At 35.7% G+C, this 11,217-nt stretch overlaps 1 pseudogene; it reads right to left on the bottom strand.

Moving 5' to 3' along the window:
* Positions 1 to 9,519: 9,519 nt before the first annotated feature.
* LOC144315144 (dynein light chain roadblock-type 1 pseudogene) lies at positions 9,520 to 10,088 on the bottom strand (annotated as a pseudogene).
* Positions 10,089 to 11,217: the final 1,129 nt, after the last annotated feature.

Raw genomic sequence — 11,217 nt, 5'->3', positions numbered from 1 at the left:
TCTTCTGAGATCCCAATTATTCTAATATTGTTTTGCTTTATGGTATCAACTCTCAGATTCTCCCCTGGTGATCAGTAGTTGGTTATCTCCCTTTTTCTCAGTTTCTTTATTCTCTATCCTCTTGTCTTCTATGTGTCTAATTCTCTCTTCTGACTCATTATCCTAGCAATTAGAGCCTCTATATTTAATTGGATCTCATTAAATGTCTTTTTTACTTCAACTTGATTAGATTCTGGTTCTTTCATTTCTCCAGAAAGAGATACTCAAGTATTTTCTATGTTTTTTTTTCAAGCTCAGCTAGTATCTTTATAATTGTTATTCTGAACTCTAGTTCCAAGATCTTACTTATATCCATTCTGATTATGACCACCTGGTGGTCATACTGCCTCTTGTTCTATTTTTTGAGGTTTTTCCATCTTGTCATTCTGTCCAGAGAAGAATAGATGACTGAGAGGACAAAATACTAAAATGGCAACAATGACCCCAGGAAAATATACACTAAACCAACCAGAAGACACTTGAAACCGAAAAAAAAAAAAAAAAAAAAAAGTAAAAATTTAAAAAAAGAGAGAGAGAATATAATCAGATAGGTAAACAGAACAGAGCAATACACTATATCCTCAGTGTATTTTGGTCAATTTGTTAGAAGAAAATACATCTCAATGTTGTAAAGAAAGAAAAACATATACATACACAAGAATAACATTAAATACATTTGAAAGGATAGAATGTAAAGATGAAAATTTTAAAAAGATTGTAAAAAAAAAAAGGATATGATTATATAGGTGAAGAAAACAGAGCCATACACTAGATTTTGGGTGTATTTTGATCTGTATGTTAGAAGAAACTGCATCCCAAAATTGTAAAGAAAGAAAATTTATGTATACACAAAAATTAAATTACAATGAGAGGAGAGAATGTAACTGTAAAAATGCAAATTAAAAAAGATTTTTAAAAAGATATGATAAAATAAGAAATTGGTTGAAAAAGGAAAAAAATGAAAATGGAAAATAAAAAATTATGGGGAAAACACCATGAATTCTATATACTATATTCCCTGAGCGCTGGAGTTCTGCAGTTCTCTAGATTCAGTAAACTTGGTCTTGGCTGGATGTCCTTGCTGATCTTCCGGCGGCAGTGGGGGTGGGGGTGGGGGGGGACCTGTTGCATTGATTCTCAAGTGTCTTCACTGGGGTGGAGCTGCATGGCCCTTGCCAGGGGGGCCAGGCTAAGTAAGTGGATGCGGATTGCTTATGTGGCTTATGTTCCCTGAAGGCTTTCCATACCACTTTAGAGGATGAGTGAAAAGGGTGCCTCCCAATCTCCAGCCCTGGAGCTGGGAGCTCAGGGCCCCACTCCTCAGTGCACCCTTAGGGAAGAGCAATAACTCATGTCTTCCCTGGTCTCCTTCTGCACTCCATCCTCACCCAGCCCATGAGGGAGCGTTTCTATCTCAGGTAGGAGACCTCATTTCAAGTCTCTAAACACTGCAGACTCCTATGTCCCACTCCCAGGCCAAGGAAGGAGGATCTCACAATTTCTGCCCTTTGTTGGGTTCCTGCCAGAGAGCAGTCTGGTTCAAGGTTTATGGCAACCTGAGCTGAGAGTCGACTCCTGGGCTCGCTGATTGCAGCTGGCTTCCCCACTCCGATGCCCAGGTGCTCTGCTACACTCAGGCACCCCTGGTCTTCCTGTGACCCTGAGGATCCTGAGACCACACCATCCCACCTAGGATTCCACTCCTCTTTGCCACTTGATTGTCTTTCAGGCAGGGACATCCCTCACCAGAGCAGTCTTCCACAAGTTCCCACTTGGTGCTCCACTGCTGTCACTTTCCAGTAACCAACTGCTGGAGGCTCTCTCCCACCCTGTGGTCTATCTTCCCATATAACCTTGGATTCACTTCTCTACATCTCCTACCTGGCCGAAAGTGGTCACTTTTCTATTTGTAGAGTTTCAGCTACTCTTCTTAGATCTCCGGTTGAGTTAGCCTCTGTTGAGAATGATTTAATAGCTATTTAGTGAATTCCCAGAACCAGATGAAACTAAGGTCTTACTCCTCTGCCATCTTGGACTCTCTTTGGATGATCATTAAAAACATCACTTGAGTGCAAGAAACCCGTTGCAAAATGTTCCCTTTGTTTATATTATTTATAAAGAGATCCACACTCATAATATGTGATGCACAGTTTATATGTATACTTATATATACAGTAACGTTGCAAAAACAGATGGCCAGCCTGTGACAGAGCGGTTCTATATCAGGTGATGAGACCTGTTTCAAGTCTCCAAACCCTGCAGATTTCTGCAGCTCTCACCCACACTACTCCTCCTGAGGAAGGAAGGAAGGAGGGTTTCATAGTTCTGCAGCTCACTGGGCCCCTGCTGGAAAAGCAGTCGTGCAATCTGAATTTATTAGATATATGGGATTCAAACATTTAAACATTAAATTAAACATTTAAAGCAACATCTTTAGATGTTAAACTATGGGAAACTTTTTAGAACGTTATGAGTGACTTCAAGCCAGGTTATAGGAAGTTTCTAGTGAGGCACCACCAACCAGATGGTATAGTACAAAGAATAAATTTTTGCATCAGGGAACTTCCACATAAAGAATAATGCACACCTAAAATAAACATCGAATGGTTATTATATAACACTCTGTTCTTTTGCAACACTAACAAATGAGTTGTGAAACTAAAAATGGAAACAGTTCTACATTTGCTTTGGTGTCCTGATTAAAGTGTTGTCAGATGTGTGAAGCCATAGTTTCTGTGAGGACCAAAATAATCTTGCACCTTTTCTTTCTGCACTTGATAGGGAAACTCACACATTGACATTTTAGCATGGTAGCTCAGCAGTGAGATTTGCAGGTATTGTGAGATATCAGAAAACTTAGCAATTATTTAGATGATTGATTCTTGGTGTGCTTTCCATTACTTGGAACTGACTCTCCTCATTGCAAGCATATTAGCTATTCATACTCACAAGACATTCAAAATGAATGTTTGAAATAACCTCCTCTAATGATGGCATTAAAATAAGGACAGCAACAGTAAAAGTTTCCCCTTCATCTTTTCTTTTGCTGTTTTTGGTGAGTTTTCTCTCAAATCTCAGTACCAGCATTGATTAATACAGGACACATACATAGGATACATTAATGGGAACAGATAAATGTTTATCTCAAGTCATAGTTGCATTTTATTTTATACAAGTATATGATATTTTCAGAGTCAAATTTTAAATAGTATTAACAGTTTAGAGAATAACTGTACTTGAGGATGATTTATTTTTTCATCCATCCCTATTCAATTTCCTCTGCTACATGCTCTGATATATTTGTTCTCCAAGAAAGCTCATCAGCTATTTCCCCAAAATGAATTACTTAATAAAGGGAGTTAAACTTTCCACTGAAAATTCCATTTTATACTTCAATATTTTTGTTCTCTTGATTCAAGAAGGACTTGTCATTGGCCCTTGAAAGTCTAGTTTTGACTTTATATTCTGTAAGAACTTTTCTTAAAAACTCGTATCTTGGGGTGCCTGGTGGCTTAGTTGGTTAAGCACCTGACTCTCAATTTTGGCTCAGATCATGATCTCAGGGTCTAGAGACCAAGCCCTGAATAGGGCTCCCTGCCCTCCTGCTTAAAATTCTCTCTCCCTCTGCTCCCTCGGCCTCCCCCCATATGTGCATGCTCTCTTTCCCCAAACAAACAAACTTGAAACCTAATGTTATTTCTGACATAGTAATATGTGTCAATGGATACATGATAATTTTTTTTTTACTGAATGATAACTGGCTGTGAAACAACTGTCCAGACACCTTAACACATTTAACCCTGTGTGGTATTTTTGGGAGTCTCAAATGTGTCTTCAATAGCATCCAAAGAAAGCCATTTTAGAAGATGACTTTCACATATGAAACCATCTCTTGATCTCTATGTCTCTCTTTCCCAATTATAGCACAAAGTAAAATACATGTAAACACTCTTTTCCACCAAGGTTACCAATATTCCATCAGAAAGACTTTTCCCTATGAGCTAAAGTGTTCACATTTCTATAAACTTAAAAAAGAAAAAACTGCCACCCGGATAAAGCAAAGTAATATGATGTAACTATTTGTGGTCAGATATGTGGACTTAGATTTTAGCTCTGTTATCCCCTAGTCACCTGACATGATCCTTTATTTTATTTTATTTTTTTAATTTTTATTTTATTTATGATAGTCACAGAGAGAGAGAGAGAGAGAGAGGCAGAGACACAGGCAGAGGGAGAAGCAGGCTCCATGCACCGGGAGCCCGACATGGGATTCGATCCCGGGTCTCCAGGATTGCGCCCTGGGCCAAAGGCAGGCACCAAACCGCTGCGCCACCCAGGGATCCCTGATCCTTTATTTTAAAATGTGGGAATTACTGCCTCCTGATAGAGGGTTGTGTGAACATTATAAATAATGATAACACACTGTCCCAGTCAAGGGCCCAGAAGAACAGATGTTAATTAGTGTGCTTCTTGAAAACACTTGAAACTAGGAGAGTAGATGGAATTTCACAAGAAAAATACATTAGAGGGGTAGGCTTTACAGGAGGTAAAATAAAATAGGCTTACAGGAGGTCTTTGAGAGGCATTTGATGAACAATTAGGAGGATGGAAGTTACTGAAGATATTGAAAAAGAACAATACAAGAGGTAGAAAAGGAATCAAGAGAGAAATATATTTTATAGGTCAAGTATTTAAAAAACCAAAAAGAAAAGAAGCAAACTGTGTAATTTTTCATGCAGAGACAAAATGGCAGGGAGCATGTGAAGAGGTCACTGGATTTGGAGATTACGCAATTGATTATTTCTTAAATATTTTAGCAGAATGCAGGGAACAAGAAGAGGGTGACAAGAGAAATGATACTGGAAAAGAGATGAATGAGGAAAAGTTGAGACTGTAAAAAGTATAAAAACTGAAAAGTTCTATATTAAAAATGGAAAAGAGGAAAAGGGAAATATTTATAGAGCATGTATTTATATACATACTGATACCGATATGGGCATTGGGGATGCAGTAAGACAAACAAACAAACAAATAAACAAAAAATGAGTCACAAATCCTGACCTAATGTGAATTTTAAAAGAATTCAAGGAGAGATAAAGGAGTAGGGGTAACAAGAAGAGATACTAATCTTGGACCTAGGATAGAGTCTTTTGTATTTAAAGCAAATACAACAAATGTAAAGGTGAATGAAAGAGTTGAAGGTGGGAAGAGATGAAACCTGAGGGAAATCATACATATTATTCTCATTTCTCCAGATATGGACACCAAATTTTTGTTGACATGGATGAGCTAGCTTTGTAAAAGGAATAAAGCTTGAAACAACTATGACTAAAATGCTCAAAAGAATGGAATAAAATATCTTCTAAATTAGGTTTTCTGCAATGCTGTTTCTGAGAAGCAAGCAAGCTACTGAATCAGTGCAACCTTAGGATGCTCAGTAAATGCTCCAACTGGATTTTATCACCACTTCTTCTACTCCCTAAAAGCTGTTAATTTAGAAGGAGATAAGAAACTGATGATATATTCTTTTAAATGCTTTATTTGATGGTTTGGTGCTTGCTTTTGATATTTTAAATAATTGTCCTGAAAGTCAGGAGATATCCAGAGAATGCAATCATAAAAACCAAAAATGTAAAAGTGTTGCCATAGTTTATCTAACTTTGAAAATGTTGCTTATCGAACTAAGAGGTAAGCTTTTGGCTCATAGGAGTGTATATTATCTGAACTAAATACTTCGGCAACTAAGCAGTTCTCTGAATCCTATCCAAACCTTTTCAGAAGCCTGCCTTCTTCCATGGGTAAAATGGGTTGTATGCATCCTAGAGTACCATCACTATTTACCTGAAATGTGTAGTATTTTAATAAAACTAAATCTTGCTCTGTGATGCTCAATCTTTGTTTTTAACATGAAATTCTGCTTTATTCAAAATGGTTTCAGAAACTATAACATATTATCTAAGATTTGATTTAAGCCTCTATTGCAAATATAATTTTCTTGTACTATAATCTTTATACAATTAATCATAACTGAAATTCCTACATTGTATAATGCCCTTAAAGTCAATATTGTTTGTTGCTTTCTTATAATCCCTCTAGAAAAATCTGTATAATAAAAATCCACTTGTCCTCACAATAAAAAGTATTTTAAGATAGAGCAAATACTTAGAATTTGTGCAATAATTCAGTACAATAGTATAAAAGAGTTATACTGCAATACGTCAGTCGTTATTGGGTTATATTACTCTGAAACATCTGATGAGGAAGGGAAATGTATCTAACTTTAGTCAACGTTTAAATGCTATAAATAAAACTAATTACAAAATCTTCTAAATATGCACAATGTGAGAGTACTTAATGCCACTGAACTGTATTATTAAAAATAATTAAAATGGTAAATATGTATCCATACATATTTGCATAATAAAAATCTAAACACAAGAATGTACGTTTAATTTATATTGATTTGCAGAGATGTAGCAGATGTTGTTGACAAGGTAAACTGAGTACTGTTATAGTTTCTAAGATCTTTTAAATGTAGTGCTCTTAGTTATTCATTATTATTTGGCCTCTACTTTTCTCACATTGTGCCCTTGCTGTAAGAGTTGCCTTGTTACCTACATTGGATTCAAGCTACATGTGATCAAAAATTATGAGTATGATGAGCATTAATGTTGATGTCATAAGTGAGCCAACAAATTTATTCAGGAATGTTTTGACATATATAATGATATCAATTATATAATATCAGTTTTAACTTAAAAATTGTAAAATACTCAGAGTAAGAAAAAGATGAAAAATTAATTTCAAATTGGTAATAAGTCTATGTACATGTATGCCTAATGAAAATAAATCTTTAATTCCTATTATGTACTGTAAATATATAATAAATAAAAAATGTGAGATCACATCTTTGAAGTATCAGGCATGATGAAATATAGACCTAGTATAATCCTTTTTGAATAAGCATTTTTATATATACTATGTGTCGATAGAAATAATGACATCCCTACAATATATGTTTTCTTAATTTTAACAATACATAAACAAATTTTATAAATATCAATACATTTAAAATTTTTGGCTGAGATGGGAAATTAAGCTTAGGGATTGGTATCTAAAATTTTCAGACACATAATACATACATAAATATAGTGAATGAATGAAGAATAGACCTACTCAGGTTGATTTTTAAGTATGAATATTAAAATATTACCTTATAATCTAAATTCTTCATACTAATTTTAAAAGCAGGAGGCTTTATTTTATCTTTGCATCGTGGAAGGATTCTTTTTTACCTGAATACATTTCATTTTTCCTTTAAAGTACATATTCAAGGCAAAATTTAACTTTGTAAGATAACTTTCAAACTTAATTCTTTTCAAAAACTGAATACTTTGAAACAGACAAAAAATCTGATTAAGGTAGTAGTATAATCATACAGAATAGAGTTTCTCCTGTACTGGTGAAGTGCGATTTAAGGGCAAGGATATATTAGCACACACATTTGTGTGCACATGTGCACGCACGTGTGTGTATGTGTTTGTATGTTTGTATTCTGACAGATTCAAGGATTACAGAGTATCAGAATCACAGATCATTCTCTGCATTCAGGGCAGCTGAGAATGCATTATGCTCCAGGTACCAGGCATTCTCTTGCTGTGGGATTGGGTCTGTGCAGGGGCAGCTTAATGTGGCTTCTCCACTAGGATGTGTGGCTTATGAAATGGTAGGACTCAGGAGGTGGAGACTTGCTCAGCAATGTCATATCTGCCTTCTCTCTAATCCTGAACTTAATGAAGGATTATAAAATTTGTACTTTTAGGCAGGACTTGTCTGGGGTAAACAAGAGCTTTTAAATGCAAAAGACTTTGAAATTATTATTTTTAAAATTAGTCGCATCCTATAGGCCTCTATGGAGCTGAATAAACATACTGGGTAGCAAGTCTCCTGCTAGCCTTCAGACAGTCATGGTAAATATGTATCTCATCTCTCTTTAGGTCTCATCAGAAAGTGAACAACTTAACCAAATACATACACACAAACACACACAACACACAACAAATCTGTTCATCTATTATGTAAACATTTATTTTCTTCTTAATACTTATCTTTCTCACATGCCCTATATTAAATTTCCAGCATTGTTTTCTAAATATCAAAATATTTGGAAACTGAGGAAATAAGGGAAAGATCAGTAAAGTGGTAGTAAGAAGCTTTTACAAAGATTTAGATAGCTTTTATATTTCCAATGCAAATCATATATTTTATATTACTTGTTGAATGAAATGCACTGTTCCATAAAATAGTATTATCTTCCTCATTTTTCATTCAATTCACTTTTATGTTTATTTTTTCCTTTTAAAAATATTTTATTTATTTATTCATGAGAGAATGCAGAGAGGCAGAGACATAGGCAGAGGGAGAAGCAGACTCCCTGCAGAGAGCCCAATGCGGAACTGGATCGCAGGACCCTAGGATCATGCCCTGAGCTGAAGGCAGATGTTCAACCACTGAGCCACCCAGGCATCCCTATTTTTTTTCTCCTTTTTAAATAGGTGTGGCAATAACAAAATAATATGAGATTTACCCACTTAACAATGTTTAAGTATACAATACAGTATTATTAAGTATAGGCACATTGTAGATCTCTGGATCTCTGGAACTTATTCATCTTGTATAATTGAAATCTAATACCCGTTTAACAGCAACTCACATTACACCCTTGCCCCAGGCTCTGGCAACTGCAACTTCCATCTACTTTTTGCCTATATCAGTTTAATAAATTATTTATTTATTTATTTATTTATTTATTTATTTATTTATTTATTTGTGATAGTCACACACACACACAGAGAGAGAGAGAGAGAGAGAGAGAGAGAGAGGCAGAGACACAGGCAGAGGGAGAAGCAGGCTCCATGCACCAGGAGCCCGACGTGGGATTCGATCCCGCGTCCTCAGGATCGCGCCCCGGGCCAAAGGCAGGTGCCAAACTGCTGCGCTACCCCGGGATCCCTATCAGTTTAATTATTTTAGATTCTTCTTAAGTGGAATCATGAAGTATTCATCCTCTGTGACTGGCTCATTTCACTAACCATAATATTCTTTGGTTCTTCCAGTTTTTAAAAGAATAAATAGTCTTTCATTGTTTGTATATATTGCATTTTCTTTATTCACCCACCTTTTTCTTTCTTTCTTTCTTTCTTTCTTTCTTTCTTTCTTTCTTTCTTTCTTTCTTCTTCTTCTTCTTCTTTCTTTCCTTCCTTCCTTCCTTCCTTCCTTCCTTCCTTCCTTCCTTCCTTCCTACCTTTCTTTCTTTCTTTCTTTCTTTCTTTCTTTCTTTCTTTCTTTTTCTTTCTTCTTTCTTTCTTTCTTTCTTTCTTTCTTTCTTTCTTTCTTTCCTTTTTTAGTTATTTTTAGTTTTAAAAAAACAAAACAAACAAAACAAAACAAAACAAAACAAACAAACAAACAAACAAAACAGACTTTTCCAAGGGTGACAAAGTGAACCGAAGGTCAGACGGAAGGAAGCAGGGTGTGTGGGCTGCTCAAAGCTCTTGCTCCAAAATCTGGAGGCGAGGAAAGAAGGTCCTCCCAAGAATTCAAGGGTGACTGGCCAGCAGAGGGATGACTTTGATGACTTTGGTCACTGGATCAGTCTAAGTCGGCTCTAAGGTGATTTCCACCTGCCAGATGATTAACATTATCACTCTTAGGGGCTATTACATTAAGGAATGACGTAGGAAGCCAAGAGAGTGGCTTATTCAGTTGGATTCTGAATAACAATCAGGAAATAGTCTTTATCTGGTGCAACCATAATTTCATTTTCCATGGAGCGAATTTGAAGAAAGGTAAGGTTTTTCTGGGGGTCAATTTCACGCAGGGTGCTCCGGGCCTTCAATATGAAGTTGTGCATGAGGTTTAGCATACTGTGTGGTGGTGGGATTGTCCATGGTGCTCTTGATGGGAATGCCTTCTGTGTTCACCACAATGATGCCCTGCATTCCCTTCTGGCTCTGAAGTCACTTCAGTGTCTCTTGCACCTCTGCCATTTCCAAATGATCCATTAGCTCTGGGACACGGGCACTCAGTCCAGCTATCCACCCATCTGTTGATTGACATTTAGTTGTTTCCATATCTTGATTATTGTGAAAATGCCTCAATTAAAATGGAAATGCAGATGTCTTTTTGAGATCCTGATTTCAACTCTTTTGGATAAATACCCACAAATGGAGTGGGACTGCAGATCATATGGTACCTTATTTTTAATTTTTTGAGGAATCCCCCATACTGTTTACCATAATGACTGTACCATTTTATATTCCCATCAACAGTACTGATGTATTCCAATTTCTCCACATCCTCACCAACACTTGTTATCTCTTCCTTTTTTGATAATACTATCCTAATAGTTATGAGGTGATACCTCCTAACAGCTTTAATTTGAGTCAACCTAATGATTAATGAGATTTAATATCTTTTCATATATCTGTAGACCTGAAAGTATAAAACTCCCAGAAGAAAACATAGGGTAAAAGCTTTATGATTTTGCTCTTGGCAATGATTTTTTGGTTGTGACACAAAAAACACAAGTGACAAAAGCAAACAAAACAAAATCTAACCCTCAATAAAAAAATGAGCTAAGGACTTGAATAGACTCTTCTACATAGAAAACATGCAAATGGCCACCAGGTATGTTAAGCTTATTTTAGAGTCAGTATAATCCCATATGCTATTGTCTCTAGGCAAGGAGATCCTCTCTCACCTCTTCCACTTAACATTGTGCTGGATGTAATAATTACTGCAACAGAAAAAAAGAAATAAAAGACATACATACAGATTTCACAGGAAAAAAAATAGAACTGTCCTTATTCAGAGATGATACAATTATCAATGCAGAAAATTCTAAAGAAAACAAAACCAAACAAAAACAAAGACCTTTTAGAACTAATAAATGAGTTCAGTAAAATTGCAGGATACAAGATTAATATGTGGAAAACTGTAAAACACTGATGAAAGAAATTTAAAAATATATATTGAAATAAGTAGGGATATGTGCTGAACATATAAATGGAAGACTCCATATTTTCAAGATGTCAACTATCTCAAATTAAGTTTATATATTCAACACAATATCAAAGTTACAAGAAATTTTTGTTAATATCAACAAACTAATTGTAA

Source organism: Canis aureus, chromosome 6 (assembly GCF_053574225.1).
Source record: "Canis aureus isolate CA01 chromosome 6, VMU_Caureus_v.1.0, whole genome shotgun sequence".
In the NCBI taxonomy this organism is placed as follows: domain Eukaryota; kingdom Metazoa; phylum Chordata; class Mammalia; order Carnivora; family Canidae; genus Canis; species Canis aureus.
This window is presented reverse-complemented; position numbering and strand designations above follow the sequence as displayed.